Source organism: Canis aureus, chromosome 3, assembly GCF_053574225.1.
Source record: "Canis aureus isolate CA01 chromosome 3, VMU_Caureus_v.1.0, whole genome shotgun sequence".
NCBI classification, from domain to species: Eukaryota; Metazoa; Chordata; class Mammalia; order Carnivora; family Canidae; genus Canis; species Canis aureus.
The window spans coordinates 72,148,857-72,169,832 of record NC_135613.1 but is presented as its reverse complement, the minus strand read 5'-3'; the positions used below and the strand labels follow the sequence as shown (position 1 = coordinate 72,169,832).

At 48.0% G+C, this 20,976-nt stretch overlaps 1 pseudogene; it reads right to left on the bottom strand.

The window, feature by feature from the left end:
• Positions 1-7,269: 7,269 nt before the first annotated feature.
• Positions 7,270-7,895, bottom strand: LOC144305607 (small ribosomal subunit protein uS9-like; annotated as a pseudogene).
• Between the last annotated feature and the right edge of the window lie 13,081 nt (positions 7,896-20,976).

The window sequence follows — 20,976 nt, the reverse complement described above, 5'->3', positions numbered from 1 at the left end:
CTCGAGTAGAAGACTTGCACAGTCAGCCTCCCTTGCTGGTGGTCAAGTGTGTACTTGATCCCACCCCTACCAGATTTCCAAGGGTGTTACTCGGCAATTCTCCCTACGGTCTCCCCTCTCATCCACACCCCCACTCTCTGCTGCATTATTTCTCTTAGAATAAAACATACTTTTACCTCTCTTACCTTGAAAAAAAGTTGCCTTGACCCTTTGTCTCCCTTTAGCAAATCCCTCCAAAGAGTTGTCTATGCCTGTGCCTCCAATCTCTCTCCTCAAGTTTGCTCTTCAAGCCATCCCAATTAGGCTTCACTTCCCCTCTGAAGCTGTCCTTGTCAAGGTCACAAATGAGCTTGGAGTTGCTATATCTAATGGTCAATTCTTTGTGTTCATCAGATTTGGCTCGTTGCCAACATTTGATAGCACTAATGACTTTCTCATTCCCTAAACATGTCCCCCATTTGCCTTTCAGGATATCACCTCTCCTGGTTCTCCTCCACTCCTCAAATGCTTTCTAACTCCCTGTCCTCTTAATGGTGGAATGTCCCAGAATGGAGTCCTTGTACCTCTTCTCTATCTGCCCTACGTGATTGCAGCCAGCGCCCCAGCTGTAGGTTTACAGCAGAAAAGATGACTCTCAAGTGCATGTGGCCAGTTCAGTCCTCATCCCTCAACTCCAGACTCCTGCCAAGTTGTTCATTCCACATCTCCACTTAGATGTCTGAAACTGAGCTGCTGACCCTACCCTCCAAACCTGCCATAACAAAGTACCACAAATGGAGTGGCTGAAGCAACAGAAATGTATCATCTCACCGTTCTGGAGGCTGGGAGTCTGACTCAAGGGCAAAGTTGTCAGGGCACTGATCCCTCTTAGGACTCAGGGAAGGATCTGGGCCATGTCTCTCTCTCCCTGCTTTGTCAGTACCTTGGCTTGAGGCAATGTAACTTCATCCTTCTCTCCAACTGCAACCTGTGTGCATGTGAATCAGTGTCCACAATTTTCATTTTTATAAAGACATCAGTCTTCTTAGATCCCACTCTAATCACCTGATCTTAACTTGACTACCTCTGCAGAGACCCTATTTCCAAATAAAGCCACATTCCAGGTATCAGGGGTTAAGACTTCAACCTACCCCTTGTGAGGGTCATGGTTCACCCCAGAACACCTGCACCTCCTACTTCATTCCATTTGGGTAAGTGGCAGTTCCCTTCTTCCATCTGCTCGGGTCGGAAACGCTGGAGTCATCAATGACTTGTCGCTTTCTTACACACTGACATCCAAATCCATCAGCATATCTACCTTCAGATATATTCAGAATCCAAATACATCTCATAATCTCCTCTGCTACCTTCTGGTTCAAGCCACCATGTTTTGTCATCTAGGTTAGTGGCACTAGCCTCCTAACTGGTCTCCCGTCTTCTGCTCCTGCCCTCCTCTAGTAGCCATAGTGACCCTTTGAAAATGTAAGATTATGTCACTGCTCTGCTGAAACCCTCCCATGTTCCATGTATCCTCCAGCACACAGAGTCAGAGCCAGTGGCCCACAAGCCTTACATGGCCCACCACCCGCTTTACCTCTGGACTCATCTCTTGCTTCTTTCTCCTCCCTCCCTCTGCCCATCCACTCTGGCCTCCTTGCTGGTTCAGTCACAGGGTCTTTGCATTTGCTGTTCCCACTGCTCAGAATGCTCTTTCTCTATAACTGCCTGGTTTGCTGCCCCCCTCCCCACCCACCCACATTCCCTTTAACCTTTGTCCAAATATCACTCACTCTGTGAGGTCTTCCTGACCAACCTATGTAAAATTACAGCCCTCTCACCCTCCTTAGACCACCTCCTCAACTTTATTTTCTGTCTAATATTAAGCCTCATTTGATTAATTATGTATTTTGCTTGTTTTTGGTCAGTTTTCCACACTTGAATGCCTCCTGGGAGACAGGGATATTTATGTTTGTTTTTTTTTTAAGATTTTATTTATTTATTCATGAGAGACAGAGAGAGAGAGGGGGGCAGAGACACAGGCAGAGGGAGAAGCAGGCTCCATGCAGGGAGCCTGATGTGGGACTCGATCCTGGCACTCCTAGATCACGCCTTGAGCTGAAGGCAGATGCTTGACTGCTGGGCCACCCAGTGGTCCCTATTTATCTGTTTTTATCACTGTTGTATCCCCGGGGCCTAGAATAGGACTGGCACGTAGTAGGTGATCAGGAAATATGTGTACAAGGAACTGATTAATTGAATTAATAATTACCATTATAATAGTGGTAAATCAGCAGTGATTAGCAGCTGTCAGAGGATGGTTACCACTGATTGTATCCTTCGATGAGCCTGATGAAGTAGATCTTATCCTCATGGTGCAGGTAGGGAAACTGAAGTTTCCTGGGATTACATGCTAGGTCCCGGGCCATGCTGCTGGTAACAAAGCAAGAACTTGACTTTGGAATCAGACCATCTAGGGTTGAATGCTTACTTTGACTCTTTCTGTATGTGTGTCCCTAAGCATTTTATATCATCTCTTGAAGTCTCAGTTTCTTTTTCTTAAACTGGGGCCAAAAATTCTCATTTCATGGAGGTACGAAGAAAATTAAATGAGCTCATTCTTGGGAAATGACTGGTAAGTAGTAAGCACTTGATAAACGTTAGTTTTTATTGCTATTATTTCGCCCATTTGCTCCTGTGACTATTCCCCACTGATGAAGCAAGGAATAAAATTGTGGGCAAGGGATTCTCTTTCAACACCTTTATTTTCTTTTGGCATCTGCTCAGGGCCCAGCTCCCACATTCTCCTGAGATCTGGAAATTAAGAATTAAAAAAATAATAATAATAGCAGGTCCGATGCAGCCTCTGTCTCAACAGCTGTATGCTCGTGTGTTAGTGTTAGGGTGTATGCGGGCGGGTATGTTGCTTGTGCCTGTGTGTCTTTATTTTCCATTTACCTAGAAAATTGATAGATTTCCAATTTAGAGCAAGGGGGGACCGGGAGGGAGAAGGAAAATAGAGCTGCCCATCAAAATTAGCAGGGAAGTGGGTAAAGGTCATTTGATCACAGCTTGGCTGCGCTCAGAATTAACCTGCATAACAGAGACTTGTTGGGTTTGCAGCTCTTTAAGGAGCATATTAACACCGGGAGGGAGGCAAGGAGACACCCAGAGAGAAGGTCAATTTGTGGTTGCTCAGAGCAGCAGGGCTCCTGCACACAGTTGGCTGCAGAAGACAGCTCTGGGCCACTGGGGTGGGGAGTAGGGGAGGAAAGCCTGGCATGTGGAGGAGGCCCCGGAGCCCTCCCAGGGCTGCCTCCGAAGTCTGGCTGGGCCTGGGAGAGTCCTGGCATCCGAGCAGGAGCCGTGGCAGAAAGAATTAGGGAAGTGAGCGTGGCATCCAGTTGTGGCAGTTGCAGACTCATTAATTGTCTGTGGGGAGAGGAATGGCGGCATTTATATGATAAAGATGCTGGGAAATTAGAGGGAGCAGCAGTGCTGTTTACTGTTTTTATTTTATTTTTATTATCATTAAATTGCTTCAAGTCACCTGTAATTTTCCTAGGCTGTCACAATTACAAATCTTTGAGGATTACACGAGACACGCACATTCCGAAAGGTATAATTTAAACTTTCAGAGGTCTGAGGGCCTCAGCTCTTTTTCATTACCTCGCTGCCAGTTGGCCCTGATGGGTTGAATGCGGTAACGCAGCCTCTCCCCACCAGCACCGGGTTCCGGTTCCAGCCCCTAAGCTTTGTGTTTTTACCAATAACTTGGGGGCCTGGTAAACCTTGAGGCAGCTGTGCCCTGCAGGGAAGAGGCATGACCTGAAGCCAGGGACCTAATTGCATATTCCTGCTTTGCTCCAGGATAGCTCTCTGCCCCTGGGTAAGAGGGTGGCTTACCCTCCCTCCCTGGGTCTCCGCATCTGTAACCTGAGGATACTGATATGTAACTTGCAGCATCATGGTTTGACTTAGACTACGATTCCTTTGTTCTGACACCAATTCTCTGACACCAACTGAGTTTCCTGCAATTCAATTTAATTTTGACACTACCCAGAGTTCCCGTCAGATCCCAACGTGAAGGCCAAGGTCCCCAACAAGACTGTCCTAACCTCAGATGCCTGCCACAAATGAGGTCCCTGTTCTACCCGCACTTTCGTCTGACATGGCTACGAATTCAGGGGTTCCCACAACATCCCTTCAGGTTTGATAATTTGTTAGAACTCACTGAAAGGACCATACTTATCACTACAGTTTTATTATAAAGGATAGAACTCAGGAATAGCCAAATGGTCGCAGAATGGTGGGGAGGCAGAGGCTCTTTCCTCAGGTCAGGTCACCCTCCCAGCACATCAATATGTTCACCAACTAGGAAGGTCCACTGAGCTTCAGTATCTGGAGGTTTGATGGTCTCATTATGTTGGCATGATTAAATCAACGGCCATGCAATGGAATTCAATCTCCAATCCTTCTGCCCTCCCCACAGGTTGTGGGGTAGAAGTGAAAGCCCCATTCTGGCCCTGCTGGCTGGCCATAAGGGCTCACTATTAGCATAAACTCAGGTATGGCCCAAAGGAGCTCATTATGAATAACAAAAGACACTCCTATCGGGAAATTCCAAAGGTTTTTGAAGCTGTGCCAGAAACTAGGGACAAAGATCTTTTTTTTTTTTTTTTTTTTTTTTTTTTTTAACTGTATCTCCAGTTGCCAAGTTAGAGTTTTCTTCAGAATCACCCCAGAGCATATTAAAAGTTCAGCCTCTAAGGCCCTGGATCTCCAGGTAATTGATAATAATAGGTCTGGGCTGAGACCTACAAATTTGCATTTCTAATGTGCTCCCAGGTAATGTTGATGCTGGTGGTCTATGGATCATACTTGGAGAAATGCTGGTATGATAAAATATACGGTAATATGCATGAAATTGTTGAAAACTGTGACATTCATCACCAACATTCGGCATTATCGTGAAGACTGTCTCCCCCTTTGAACGGATCTGATTGTTGAATGTGTTAAATGTAATTGTAATTAAATATCAGAGCTGAAGGAAGCCTAGAAGCCTTAGGGTGTCTAGTTCCCTGGAACTCCTGGAAAGTTTCTCAAGGATTGGGGAAAGTTGGAAGATGAGGTCAGAAATGAAGATGTGCAGGCCTCATGGAGATTGAGAGTCAGGCCATTTGCAATGCTCCCTTAGTGATGCCTGCAGCAACCCCCTCCCCTCCCCTGCTCTTCCCTCAGTGCCACAGTGATGGGGAACCCCATGCACTGCTCACATACTCTGAGGCTATGAAGTGCAGCCTGGCTCCGCTACATATCTGGAGCCTCAGCCACGACCCCAAAACTCTCACGAACTTTCTTACGCAGCTTCTCCAACTGTAGTCTCCCAAAGAACCACCTCAAGATTGATCCTGGACTGATCTTTAGGGGTAGACCAAGGACTTGGCATTTTTAAGAAGTTCCCAAGGACCCTGCAGCTGCCCCCATAGCAGCTGTCCTTGCCTCTAACTTGCTGGGGAGGCTGATACAAGCTCAGAAGGGCTGGCTTTCTGAATGGCAGATAGTAGGCACTCAGTGATGATTGTGGAAAGAATGAGAATATTGATGAATAAATTTGTTTTACCTTCTTCCCAGCTTAAAGTTCTTCTGTGTCTTCTTTTGTCTTGCCACTCCCCAACTCCTTGTCTTGACCTAGGGCCCTGAGATGGCTTCTGGCCTCATATAGGATCTTACTCTACCAGTTTCTCTCTCCTGCATCTGCTGTGTCTTACTTTCCACAGCTCTTTCTACATTACCAGGTCTCCCTAGCCCTTCTTCCAAGGTAACCTCCTGGTCTTTCTCTGCGCCTCTGATCAACTTTTGCTACTTTCCCACTTGGATTCCTGGCATCTCCATTTCTTCCTTTCCTCCTGCCCTCCCTTGCCCTCATTTCTACATCCAGTCTGTGATTCAGTCCTCTCTCTTTTACCTCTGATCTTTGTCTTGTCTTCATTTTTATCTTTCCCTTCCATGTTACACCCCATGTCAGGCCTTCATTTGCTCAAGTTGAATCCATTGCAATAGCTTCTACTCTCATGTCTGCCCTCCAAGTAATGCTAGACATTTGGCCTAATGAATCATTTTAAGTCTCAGCTTTTTTCATACCATTACCCTATTTGAAATGTTTTTCTGACTCTGCATTGTCAGCAGAATAAGATCCGCAATCTTTAGCATCACAAATTGACCCCTATTTATTTTTCCAGATTTATCTTCACTCCCTTAAACTTCCAGTCTTCCCAAAATTCTAGGTCCCTATGCTCTTGGAACTAAACACTTGCTGCATTCTCTTGCCTCCTCATCCTTATCTTTGCTCTTTTCTCAGCATCACTGCTTCCCCATCAATCTGTGCAACTCTTTCAACTACTTTGGCACCTGTTCTGGGAAACCTTCCATCATCCCCAGATGTATGGGCATGCCTGAAACCTCCATGGCCCACTGCTGATCTCTTCTCTGCTTTGCTTTGTGGTTATGTATTTATGTGTCTTAACTTCTGAGATGATCGGCCTTCAAGGAGCTGATCAATAGCAGCATGTTCAATGACAGGAACTGCTATAATTGGCTGAGCACCTACTATGCATAAGAGGTCCTTCACATACAATGACTTTAAAACTTACCACCATACTCCATTAGTTATTACCTCCGTTTTAGAGATATGACAACAGAGGCTTAGAGAGGTAAAGGCCAAAAAGCTGACAGGTGGTAGGTAGGGATGAGGTTCAAATCCAGACAGATTCTAAATCTACTCTCTCTACTCTGTCCTCAGCTCCCAAGACAAAGAGGAAACTTTAGAGCAACTACTATGTGCCAATGGTGATGGGAGTCCAACACTGAACAAGACAATCCCATGAAATAATATACACGAAAGTCACTAGCACAGTGTCTGGCACACAATAGATGCTCAATGTAAATCTCACTGAGGAATGGATAGACTCAATGTCGACTTCTGTGCTAGTGTTTGCTTGCTGAGTAACGGCTGAGTCTCCCCCCCAGGGAGCTGTGGAGGGAACCCTTCGCCAAATGCAGTTCTGATGACCTTGGGCAAGTCTCATAGCCACTCCAGTTTCATTTCCCACAGTGAAACCAAAAAGCCAGACGATTTTTTCCTAAGGTCTTTCTAGCTCTAAGAAGTAAGGGGTCAATGAGTGGTAAATAATAAAGCAAATAAAACCAGAAGTGATTATTTTCAAACTTTAGGTTTTTAAGTCCCATGACAATAGTTTATTATAGAGATAAACCCTGATCCTCCTGATAGGCTTATTGGTAGGATTTGTGGTAGCGAGCCTGGGCACCAGGACCACCAAATTTTTTGGATTTGCAATGTGGGGGACTAGCTACCAGCAGGGTCTGGTTGTACTGGATGAGGAGGTCTTTGATCTCCTTCTTAGAAGCTTCATCCATGTATTTTTTTTTTTAAGATTTTATTTATTTATTCATGAGAGACAGAGAGGCAGAGACACAGACAGAGGGAGAAGCAGGCTCCCTGCAGGAAGCCCGATGTGGGACTCAATCCCAGGACTCCAGGATCGCACCCTGAGCCAAAGGCAGATGCTCAACCGCTGAGCCACCCAGGCATCCCTCATCCATGTATTTCTGATAAGGGTCCACCAGGACTTTGGAGATGGATTGGCAGATTGCATAAATCTGGGCATGTGACCACCACTCTTCACAAGGACTCAGAAGTCCACCCAGGCAACGTGCTCCTTGCCCAGAAGCAGAACAGTTTCCAGTAGCTTCTATTGCTGTGTGTGTGGCTCCATCATCTTCAGGGGTTGCCCATTCACCTCGTTGAGGCTGTTGCCCTGTTCACAGTGCACCATGGTTGTGGCAGTCTTCTTGCATCAGAAGACCTGCGTGGACAGCAGAAGACCCATGGACACCATATCTGTGAATGCTGATTATTTTCATGCTTTGATCCTTCCCTCAGCAAGGGCATTTCTCTGTTGTTTTTGTTTTAAAGATTTTATTTATTTACTTGAGAGAGAGAGAAAGTGAAGGAGAGAGCACGAGTAGGGGGAGGAGCAGAGGGAGAGGGAGACGCAGACACCCCTCTGAGCAGGGAGCCTGATGCAGGACTTGATCCCAGGACTCTGGGATCATGACCTGAGCTGAAGGCAGATGTTTAACTGACTGAGCTACCCAGGCACCCCCATTTCTCTGGTTTTTAGGAAGACAGGATAATTCCCTTCTTGGAGGCTGAATTTCTGAGGCCAAAGTCGCCAGCTCTCCTGGGCCCTCAGAGGATGCAGGGGAAGAGGACAAAAAGCTACTCCTCCCCAATGCATGAAGGGGTGGTACTTGGGGACCCCTCTGTCTCATGGGGCACTGACTTTTGCAGGATCTGGCCATGCTTGGTAGAGAGTTAATTAATGTCTGCAGGGTGAGTTAGCAGAAACAACAATTGCTTTGATTAAGGGAGAGAGATGGCTATGAGCTTTGATTTAAGCAAAGTGGAAAGAGGGAATAGGAAATCATCCGCTCAGCTTCCTTCACTGGGCCCACTGACCTGGCCTTCCTCTGTCCTGGGTGCTGACCCTGGGAAATGAGCTCCCCTCCCCAGTTGTGCTTTACAAGGACTCTGGGTTTTGTTGTTGCAGATAAGGAGGATTGGTCCTGCTGTGGGCTTCGTGAGTGTGAATTTGGAGAGGGCCCCAAGATGCCCTGGAAGAGGCCATGATGGCAGAGCTGGTGAAGCTGACCACAGGCAGGAGAAAGACATTCAACAGTTAGTGTGGCTCACCTTTGAGAGGTAAGTACCTTCCCTGCATTTTCTCATTTAATCCACCCACCTATTCTAGGAAGAAGGGTATTGACCATTGAGGATGGAAAAAGAAAAGAAAGGGGAATGAAGAATGGTAGGATTGAGAGGGGGAAATCCTGAGCCCAGTGGTGCTCAAACTTGTTGAGGTTGACTGCCAGAAGCTTCTGATGCTAACATGGGCTGAGACCTACTAAGTGAGAGGTATGGTGCTAAGTAAGGAGCACCATCTGTGCCTGTTCACTGGATCATCACAGTGATTGCACATGGCAGGTGGTATTTCTCATAGGAGGATTTTGAAGCCTGGAGAGGGTCAGTTCTTTACCCAAGTCACAGGTCTGATGAGAACTGCCAGACTTTGAACCCTAAAGTTCTGTCCCCTAAAGTTCATGTTGGTTCCACACTCCAGCCACTGTCTTCCTCTCCATAGAACATCGCAAAAGGCTGATAGGTCCAGCTTTGGTATGAAGCACACTTCTCGCCCCAAGGCAGGGAAAGGAGTGGGAGATAGATATTCTTGAGACCTTCAAAGTGCCTCCACTTGGCCAGGCACTCCACATTTGTTTGATTTGTTTGAGTTCTTCTAGCACCTGGATGGGAAAGGCGTAATTGCACACATTTTGCAGATGAGTGTATTGAGGCCCAGAAATGACCACCGATTTGCTGAAGGTCACAGAGCTAGTACATGGTAGACCAAGGATTCCGATCCAGATGAGCCCGACTTCAAAGCCCAGGCTCATTAAGAATATAATTTTGTATGAAATCAAGTAACGTCACATACAAGATTCTATTAAAGGCAACCTGCAGCAGGGGCCAATGTTTAAAAATAAATTTGTAGTTGAAAAATTTATAATTAAGGGAATCATCAATTAACTTATTTTTCTGGGAATAGAGAAAGGTTTGCTGTTACTGAATCATGGCTACGTTAGAATCTGGAGCCTCATTTAAGAAATGTGGAGTGTGTTCCATAAAGCAAGAGTTAGAGAGAGAGGAGTTCAGGGAAACTGACCCAGGCTGCATGCCCAGAAAGGGGACTTGTTCAAGAGCTTGGAGAGCAGGCAGGAAGCACAGCCAGGTTAGCCGCTGCCTGGGAGAGTAGTTTGGCTTCCGTCTAAAGCTGTTCATAGTATCTGCCAGAAAGGATCATATGATCTCAGAAAACAGGGACTGGGAACAAACTAATTTGATCATTTGTCTTCCCTGCTCAATAACCTTCAACGGCTCCCCATTGTGTCCCAAATAAACCCCATAAGCCTTACCTTGACATTCAAAACTCAGCATAATCTGGTCCCAATTTACATCCCCAATGCTAGCTCCCACTCATCACCCTACATAAACTTCATGCTCAAGTTAAACTGGCCCACTTTTCATTCCATTAACCCAGTTCTGAGTCTTTCTTCTTTCCCTGCTGTTCCCTCCAAATCGACCTAGTAAAATCCTGCTTGTTCTTCAACTTCCTCTCCTAGGAGACTCCTCCAGGAAGTCTCCTCTGATTGCCCACCAGGAAGCAAATGCTCCGTTTCCTTTTTCACACTGTACACGTGGCACTGATCACCCGGTGCCTTGAACAGAGAATATTTAGGTACATGTCTCATCGTTCCTACTAGGCCCGACGTCCTTGTGAGCAGAGGCAATATTTTACAAGTGGGAGGGTAAGAATAAACCAGTAACTAATAAGCTAAAAGGTTCATATCTTACCTATGACATTGTTATAGTTACATAAGGGTAAGCATTTAACAGTTTAAAAGGACTTAATTCCACATTGAGACTTGAAATATTTTGAGAACTAGATTTTTTTTTTCTTGAGTTTACAAATGATAAATCTTCATTCATTCAATATCCTCAGATAATTGTAATTGTTCTTTTCTTCTGAAAACCTCGTTTGAGGGTTTGAGGGTATAAGTCTTTCACTGAGACTGAGTCAATGAGGAACCACGAATGCCATGGGGCCCTAGCACCGTTAGGACTGCTGGGGTGTGTGTCTGCGTGTGCACACGTGTCCTGCAGCTGCGTCCTCATGATTGCCGGTCACCGTACCAGGCTCTTGATTCACACGGCTATAGAGAGTGGCTTTCTGAGCAAGATTCATGGCTTGCCAGGCATCCATCTCCTCCTGTGGTTAGGTCAAGCCCAGGGAGAGAAATTGAAGGATGTTGCTATTAAAAATACTTGGTAACAGGCCAAGTAATTTCTCCTGCTTTCAGCTCCCACACTGCACTCCATTTACGACTGGAAGGGATAGAAATTCCTAACCAAGAAAAACCTCTTGCTAGCCTGCACATCGGCACTGGCACCCACCCTGTCTCTAGTACACTTGTGAGTTTGCAGAATTAAGTCCGCAATGTCCCAACTTGGATCAGTCACAGTCGGTGGAAAGACAACCACACTGACTGGCTGGAAGCCAGGTGCTGCTCAGCTTCATCATTCACGGCATAAATCTGGACTTACCTGAATGAAAAAAAAATCATTCTTTCTGGCTCTTTCCTTTTTGGAAAGTTGGAGAGTGGTCTCATTTTGAGTAGAGAGTAAGAAGACTTTTGCTCTGCTTGCTGTATCCGGAGACATATTACACAGTGGTCAAGAAGATGGGGCTTCAGGGCACCTGGGTGAGTAGCTCAGTAGGTTGAGCATCTTCCTTCAGCTCAGGTCATGGTCCTAGGATCCTGGGATCGAGCCCCACATCAGGCTCCCTGCTCAGCAGGGAGTCTGCTTCTCCTTCTCTCTTGCTCCCCTTGCTTGTGTTCTCTCTCTCTCTCTCTAATAAATAAATAAAATCTTAAAAAAAATGTACCACCCCAACACCCCTCCCCCCCAGTAAAAGAGAACATGGGGCTTCAGAGTCAGTGCAAACCTCAGTCACCCTTTAGTAAGCTATGGGTTTTGTTTTGTGAGGACGGGGTGGAATCAAGTTTCATGACCTTGCTGGGCCTTTGCTTCCTCATCTGTGAAGCAGAACTACTCATTGTACTGTATACTTATTGAAAGAATGAGATGAACTGAGCATAGCATCAGACAAAGGAAGTAAGGTCATTGAGTATCATCTGTTGGCATCACAACGGCCAATGGTGAGGTGGCAGGCTTGGCTCACCTGCCCAAACCACCTTACCCCAAAGACATCAACCTCCTATGTTTGCTTCTTTCTCCCAAAGGATCCCTCAACCAAAACTCAAGTCTAAATGTGTAATTTTTAGTGTTTTTGTTGAATGTGACCCTCATTCAAGCTTCCTTTATGATTGAGACTGAGGCAATAAATGCACCATTTCCTTCCAGCGAGGTGCTGTGCTGAGGCCATGGTAAAAAGGTACTAGAGACACCATCCTTGCTTCAGGGAAACCTGTAGTCTGGCTGGACTGAAAGGTGCCTCACTTCTATAAAACACACCCCTCCCGTGTGAACGCTGTTGAAAATGAGAAGCAAACCCAACAACCAGGTTATTGGCACTAAACCATGTCACTGTCCTGCCTTATTTTAATTATGGTTTCCCTTCTCTGCTATCAACAAATTAAAAAATCCTTGACATGGTAGTCTAGTAACATTGTTATATTGTCACTCTGCAAATTATGTGGAAAGAACAAATTGTTTTCAGGGAAAGTTTCAAGCAAATTTATGAGCTTATGGACAAATTGCCCATTATTGCTTTCAAAAAAAAAAAAATTTAAACACTGTCAACGGACTAATTTTCAACCTTCAAAAAAAAAAAAAAAGAATAACATCTCCTATGTTTCTGGAGCTTTAAGATTTAAGATTTATAAATCTTGCTGCTGTGCATTTTCTCTCCAAATGCCTGTGACCACAGTGATGGTGCAGAGTGATCCTCAGACTCAGGTTGGCAACAGAGGCAGAGGCTCAGAAAGGTCAAGGGTCTTGCCCATGTTCGTGTTCTGAGCAACTGGTGAGGTTTTGGAACCCAGGACCCTTCGAATCCAGCATTCTTCCTGCTACATTACTCTGTAGTCAACTAGTTATGCACCATTTCACTAACTGTTTAATTAGCTAAAAAGGGGAAACAGATAACCTTGAAATTCATTCAAGTTAATGCTAAATGTTGCTAACTTTTTATTAGTTGAATGTTTCCATTAACTTTTCCGGTGGCTGCTTTTTTGTAACCCCTCACAGCAATGAACAAAATGGAACAAGTGCTCAATAAGTATTTATTGGATAAACAAAATAGTTTGGCGGCGGGGTTTGGCTGCAGGGTGGGGTTAGAAAGTTGGATGGCTGAAGACAAAGTTGAGCATTCAACTCACTTTTTCACTTGGCAAGTATTTATGGTGTCTCTGCTCTAGGTACTGTGCGCCATGGAGCCGAGCGTGGCACAGAGGTGGCCCTTGGCAAGTTATTTAGCCTCTGTGAGCCTCGGTTGCTCTAGCTTTACAAAAGTGGGATAATCATAATACCTATACTCGAGGGATTGCTGTTAGGATCAAGTAAGGTAATATCTCTAAAAAGCCGGGAACAGAGACTAACTCGTGCTCGTGGGTGCTCAGCCAATGGTAAGGATAGTAATCATCCATGTCTGTGCCACATACGTCTATTGGGCCAGACCCCACAGTTCCAGAGACTCTGTAAAGCGCTTGGCTGCACTCTCAAGAGAAGGCGCACAATGTCACAAGTGATTTGTTTCGGAGCAGAGGTGAGCAGAGACAAGCTGTGGAAGCCGAATTGGTTTCCCATGGTCCCCACAGAAGCAAAGGGCCTTCCTTCTCCCTTAATTTTAGATGAAGAGGTGGGAAAGGACCCAGATGGTGTGGGTGCTGGTCACATACCACTCACCACATGGGGCCTCTGCTTAGCCTCCTTTTGGGAATTCTGGGCCTGTTGGCCCCTTGGCCAATGTCTGGATCAGATGCAAGGATAGGGCCTGTAATACCAACAAGGACCACAGTGGGTTCATGCCATAGGAAGACAAAGCTGGCAAAGCAGGGTACAGATAGTTAAACCCTCTTCTGCAATCCTCTGTCCCCTCCCTATGGTGGAAGGAAAGAGTCCTCCTGCCTGGGACCCTGAAGTGCTCCTGCCTCAGCCCTCCCCTTGAGCACGACTCTCCTAGAGCTGAATACTGGGAGGGCAGGGAGACGGTCACAGTGTGGCAGGGAAGAGGGGACTGTAGGCCCAGAGACCCTTCGTTTTGACTCATCCCAGCCCCTGCTGCCGTCTGGGCCTGAGGCACTGCATTGAGTTGCTCTAATGAATGGAGCTGCCGGACAGCTCATTTACAGCCTGACATTCTGCTGACCCTGCCAGCAGCCGCCTCCTACCATAAGTGGGGGGAAGCCACTTTAGGAAGACAGCAAAGCAACCTGCCACCAATTCATCAGCAATTGGCTTCCATTAGGGATAGGACGGCCTGTGAGGTGGTAGAAGGACAGGCTGGGATGGAGTCAAGGGAGCAAAGACAGCTCTATTTGTTTAATCTAATCAGGTTTCCAAATCCCTTGGGGATTCTAGGGGGAGCCTTGGTAGACAGGACAATGGTTGATTGTCTCTTTCACGGTGGCCACCAGGTTCACACGTGTCATCACCTCTTACTCCCATTAAAGAAAATAAGATACCAATTTGCTGATGATATCAATCTGCAAGTGTCTGTGAGGTTTATCATAAATTGTCTGGGCTGCACCCCCCTCCCTGATTGTCCCCATTTCTTTCTGATCTGTGGTATCTGTCCATTCCCAAGTCCGTGTCTCTCAGTTGGCTGATCCTTCATGACTGGTTCCATGTTTTTCTTCTCGAGTTGTAGTTTGAGCGGTGGTTCCAACTAAGGAGGCTGTGTTACACACCAGAGAGGTGGTGCTTAGAGCTGTGGGGACGTTGGTTGTGCTGATGACAAGGACAGCTTCTGGGTCTCACTCCGTGGATAGGCACCGGGGATGCTAAATACTCTGCAAGGAGCAGGAAGGTCCCATACAACAAAGACTCATCCCACCCCAAATGCCAGGAGTGGCCCAGTGCAAAGGGTAGGGCAACAGGTACAAGAGCGCTCAGAGGCAATTGGGTTCGAGGGGAGCTGATTCATGCTAACTCATCAAGAGACTGAGAAAGAAGGATTGGCAATGGAGTGATTTGAAAGGGGCTGCTCCTTGCAGTGGATGGAGAATTTCTATCTGCTATTTGGAGCTTTTCCTGGTTCTAGAATAAGAGAGAAATGACCCGGGATCCCTGGGTGGCGCAGCGGTTTGGCGCCTGCCTTTGGCCCAGGGCGTGATCCTGGAGACCCGGGATCGAATCCCACATCGGGCTCCCGGTGCATGGAGCCTGCTTCTCCCTCTGCCTGTGTCTCTGCCTCTCTCTCTCTCTCTCTGTGACTATCATAAATAAATAAAAAATTAAAAAAAAAAAAAAAAAAAAAAAAGAGAGAAATGACCCAACAGCCCCAAAGAAACATGGACTGGGGAGTTATGGAAGCCTGTGAACAGTGAGGCCAATGAATCCATGATACCTCATCATTGTCACAACCTGCTCTTCAAAACCTGGAATGCTGGGTGGGTCTGGGTCTCTTTCTTTTAGCCAGTGCAGCAAAAACCCCAACAACACTTGTTCGTCCGGCTACTACCATCACAGACCTAGGTAATAAAGCCCTTGCCCTGAGCTTGTGCCTCACAGGGTGTCTGGCCCTCCTCTCACCTGGGACCTTGCAATTCCCTGTCCAAACAGCCCGAAGCTGGCTCCCAGGGCCTCTACCCCAGACCCTGTGCCAGTGTGCACATCCTGAGGCTCATGGTGGCCAGGGAGCAGCTCTTTTGCATTCGGCGGAGGGGAGACAGAGCTTTGACATATGGCCTGGGCACAAGGATAGAGCCAGCTAGGAAGAGAATGGACAAGGCCTACTTTGGGCTTTCTTTCCCAGGATCCAAGCCTAGCACCTTCTCCTGTTATTGCAGCCTGTCCATCCCATGGATTCCCAGACCTTAACTACCAGCACAGCCAGTCCTCCTGGATTACTCTCCACTCACTCAGATCTTTGGTTTCTCTGCAATGATTTCTCAGAAGGTTGATCACATAACTTTTGTTGGCTTCTATAAGTATGCACGTCCCCCCCTGAGATTCTCTGGGGGCAGGTCAGGGGTAAAGTGGAACTGGGTCAGTGCAACTCCCCACAGTGACAATGACTGACCCTGTCATTACCCCAGCTCCATTATTAGGTCTGCTCCTGTCTGTTGGCCCCAGTTTATCTATTATGTTTTCTTGAAAATTTTACCTTTTGGGGACCAGGGTACAGGGCTATAAACTCACCCCATCGAGTAACAAATTTGCATGGTTGGTGTAGCTTCCCTATAAACATTAGGGGTTTTGATGTTTCAGGCTGCAGTTCTAGCAGTTTCTTTGATCTTTTACTGACCAGTAAATTATTTATTGGGTCTGTCATAAAGATAAACCAAAGCCTATAAACTATATTTATAGTATCACAAAAATCTCCTTCCTACCTGGCATCTTCAGAGGTAGACTGTGCTCCTGATAGTAACGAAGTTTCCAGGGCTGGAGTAGCGTTAGGCCCTTACCCACCTTTTTTTCCTTTCTTATACCTTTTCTTCTTTCCTTTCCTTTGAGCCGATTGCCTTCCTTCCACTATTGGCTTCGTTTTCCGTTAGGGAGGTCCAGAGCTGAGATGTTTGTGAGGGTTGTTCTTAAGATCCCGTTGGCCCTCCCTGGCCTCCCCAGGCCACATTCCTTCTCTGCCTGAATCTGAGGCCAGTCTCAGCGACTCCCTGGGGAAACGACATCCCCAGGTGCGAGCGCCCTGGCGCCAGGCCCAGTGACCGATTCCTTCCTGTACAATCCATCTGCCTTGAAGCCCAGAACACCTGTCAACCCCTGGGAGAATGAACTGTGCCCAATCAGTGGCCGGTTCCAACTGACACTTTGGGTTGTTGTGAGCATTTATTCCAGAGAGCACGCGCGTGTGTGTGTGTGCGCGCGCGCGAGTACATGATTGTGTGTGCATGGGAACAGATGCCTGCCAGACATTAAGCACCTTCTTTCATTTTATTTTTCCTTTGGCTTTTAACTAGCACCTTCCTCAATTAAAGTGGCAGGCAGAGCAGACAAGGAAATCAGTGGATCTCTTCCCGAACATCAATAAAACAAATTTCTCTCTGGGATACCTATTTGTTATTTGGATATCAGACCGACTGTAATCTGTTTCCATCTTCCTTTTACGTGTCCCCCGCCAGAAGCTAGAGGCTCAGCCATGGATATCCTGCTGTTTCCATTTGGCTGAACGAGGGGATAGATTAGATTCCTATTTGCTATGCGGACGTTCCCATCTGATATCCATTAGATGTGTCAGGGGAGAGCCTGGAAAATGTGTCTCCCCTATTTATTTTGGGTGTGGCGGGTTGGGATAGCGGTGGGGGGGTGGCTCTGGGAGGATGTCCTTAGCTGCCTCAAAGATACCGACATAGCTTGGTAATAAATCATGGTCCACAGTTTTTCGATTCTGATAGATAGGGACACCGGGGAGGTTCCCAGCTGCTGCAGGGGAACGAGAAGCTAGACCCTGGTTGAAAGCTGGGGACAGTGCCTTTGGTGCAGTGCCCCAGGGAGCGCAGGGGACAAGGTGCTCTGTTGTACAGACGAGGAAACCGAGGCCCAGAGAATTTAAATAGATGGTTTCCATGGAATCACCCAGTTCTCTGGGCTTCTTTCCTGTTGCCACGTGTCCTGAGGGGCGCCCTCCAGCCTAGCCATGCCCTGCCCACCCATTCCCTGTGAGCCCTGAGAAGTCAGGCAGGGTCATGCCATTTATATACGTATTTGCAGCCAATCCGGAAGGCAGGGCCACATCCAGTATTGTGCTGTCCCTACAGGCTGCCTAGCATGGGGCTGGGCACCAGGTGGGCTCACGGTACATCCTGGTCACTTGATGGCCCTGGGAGGCACCTCTGAGGTGGCTGTCCTCTATAGCAATTGCTTGTTGAGCCCTTGCTACGTGCAAGTTTACCCAGATCATCCGGCCCCTGAAAACTCAGGTCCTGTGGGCCTCATTCTGGCATTTCTGACGGGCCCATTCTTCGTGCCTTAGCCAAGCTGCTGTTACAGGACAGCCTCCTGCCACTGCATGATCCCACCCCTGCCCCCAGCCCCACCACCGGCTACTCTAGTTTGGGCTCCCCCACTTCAAGGGGACGGCTCCTTTTTAAAGAGACTATTGTTTCCTGTGACACTGACAGTCCTTCAGAATTGACAAGACCTGTCTCTGCATCTCATAGTCTGCCACCGGCTCTCAACCCCGGGCCTAAGTGACTTGTCATCTTCTCTTGGCTGTCTCCAGCTCACGCTGGCGCTCCTGCTCCTCCCTCCCTGCCGGAGCCCTAATCCTCTCCTTTTGATATCACAATTGTCTCCATGGCACTGAGCAGCCCTCCAGGGCTCTGCGGGGGGCTCTCAGCCTGGAAGAAAGATGGAAATTACAGCAACAAAGACCCTCTTAAGAATGGTGTCCATCTCCACCCTCTGGTCCCCCATCTCTCCCCGCTGCCCCCAGAAGCATTTCTAGGAGAGAGGATCCCCAGGAACGGGGAGCAGGGCAGAAAGGCCCTCCGACCAAAGGCTCTGTTTGCTGCTGCTGTTCCAAGTGGGACAATTTATTTTCCTGCATAAGCAGCACACCCAAGAGAGCCTTACCTTGTCCTTGGTGCGACAGGGGGAGCAGGGGGGAGCTGTTCTAACAGCAGGACAGGCCAAGTTTCCAGAAGCTGATGAGAGCAGCTGGGCCTCTGGGAGGCCCCATGGGTACACCCCCTTAGGGTGCCATAGGACCCGAGTCTGGGAGGCAGGATGTGCCAGGAAGGTAGTGCAGGCCTTGGAATTCCCAGCTGTCTTCGTGTGGTGGTAATGGCTTGGCACGGGCGGTGCCCACGCCTAATCAAATCAGGCCCCAGTGTTTTGTGTGTTGTAGGGGTTCTGCTTGATCCCCCCAGACTCCAAGCAGGGTGGTTTCGGAGGTTTCTTTTGCTCAGCCTGCCATGCCAAGGGTGCGGGGCCAGCTCTCAGAACCTTGGAAGTCCACTCCTGGCATGGCCATTTGCTCCTTCTCTGCAGATGTGAAAATAGGGTGTAAAGATGCTCCGGCCTGTGCTGTCACTCCCTGGGGGTGAGCGCTGGGCCCCTCACCCCAGCTGAGGCCATCCATAATCTATGTTACAACGCAGTGTTAGGCCAACAGGAAGCTCTCCATGAAACTGTATTTATTATGCAGTTTCAGATGAGTTGTGTTAACTTCTGAGTCTCAGTTTCCTCATCTGTAATATGGAGAGTGATCTTACCACCTTCTCACAGAACCACACGAGATGGGCATGAAAATCCTTTCTGAAGTATGAAGTATGAGGGACAGTGATTCATAACCTTCTTTTATACCCAAGTGGGTCTCTCAGGTAAGGAAGGAATGGGATAGAATTTTCCATAAATGCTCAGAAATGGTTTCCAGGCTGCCAGAACTACTTATTGTCCCCGCCTTGCCGATGCCCTCTTCCCTAACTTGCTTTGGCCTCAAATATCTCCTGAGCCCTGTGGTTACTCCCTGTGGGACACCCCACCTACCGGTGGGACACCCCACCTCCCTGGAAGTGCAGATTCCATGCCTGGCCCCCCACCCTCCTCTCTGGCCACCCTCCCCTTTACAGATCCAGCTAGTCTGAATTTTGATGAGTTGGATGGTGCCATGCTTGCTCTGGCTGCCAGGTCTGTGCTTGTGCCTTGGCCCCAGCCCGCTGAATCCTACTCTGGTTTACTTGCTAGGTCCTCCAGGAATTTTGATCAGGTCGGGGTGGGGGGGGGGGGGCTTGATTTTGCACCGGGCGGTGCCTTTACCTTCTTGTTTATATTTCCCACTTGACCACAAACTCCTTGAGGCAGGGGCCATGCCTGTTCTGGCATGTTCTGCACCCAACACGGTGCCTGCGGCATGGCAGCTGCGCCATAAGCAATGGCTACTGGAAGGAATAGTGGGCTGGTCCAGAACAAAAGAATGAGTTCGCTTCCACCCTAGCCACCTTGCGTGGAGCCATTCAGTTCCCGGAGCATCCATGGAGAACCACTGTGAGCTCAGGCTGCTCCGGGACTGCACACCTGCCTGCAGCGGTGTAGTCACTGTGTGGGCAGGCATCGGGTCAAGCAGACCACGACGAAGCCCTCTGCACCCAAGGCCTGACCAGGGGGTGGGGGGGGGGCAGCCCTTCTCCCACAGCCTAGCCAGCTGATTGGTCCAAGGCCAGTCTGCCCTCGGTAATCCCCAGCAGAGGTGTGTGGGCCGCAGCCTAGACTTTAGCCTGATTGCTATTTCCTGTAGCAGTGCGGGAGGAGAGGCAGGACCACACCCAGCTAGCCAGCCAGGGGCTCCAGCCTGGCTCCTGGGGAAGGCCTGTTGGAAGATTAACATTCTGAGGAGGAAGCCAGTGATTACATTTTAGACTTGCAAATGGGTTTGGTAAATAGGCTTTGCTGAGAGGTGGGGCAGACAGCTGGACGGAGTGAGTGGTAGTGGAGCAGCAGCACTGTGGTGATTAAGGAAGAGATTTGCTCCCCTAGAAAGGGGACTCTCTAGGGGCTGCTTTCTGGTGAGAGATCTTTTAAGTGAATTCATTTTGGCAGTTTCTGCCGTCCTTCAGAGAAGTCCCTGGGCATTGCTTTTGCTGTTTCTCTCTGAGGACCAGCTGGAGCAAATGCACCAAATGTTAGGAGACACCCATGCATTCCTCAGGTGTCTGTTGAATCTGTCCATCCATCCATCCATCCACCCATCCATCCCCTCGGCTCACTTGTATTGGGCATCCTTTCTGTGTCTGTTGCTATGCTGGGTCCTGGGGACAGAGCAGGGAGAAAGACATTCATTCCCCACTCTTTCCTCCACTCCAGGATGTGATCAGGGACCAGGGTGGAGGTTAGAACGCAGTCAGCTAGACGCTTTGCCTCTGTCTCTATCTCAAATCAAAGTGAACACAGGCCACAGCGGACATGTCATCAGGACACAGGTTGGGACGGCCTGGCCTTCTGACTGTTTTTGTACTCTGAGTACCATTTCTCTAAAGAAAAGTGCCCAAGGTCAAGTAGGTGAACCAAACACTCTGGGTATTACAGCATGGCCTCTAGCTTAGACAGTGCTTGGTACAAATTATAGTAAGGGCTCCTTCCTCAAGACGCATCACTGCCATCTGCTGGAAAGTGGTCACAATGAATATACCACTCTACGTGACCAGGGCATGAATGGCGCC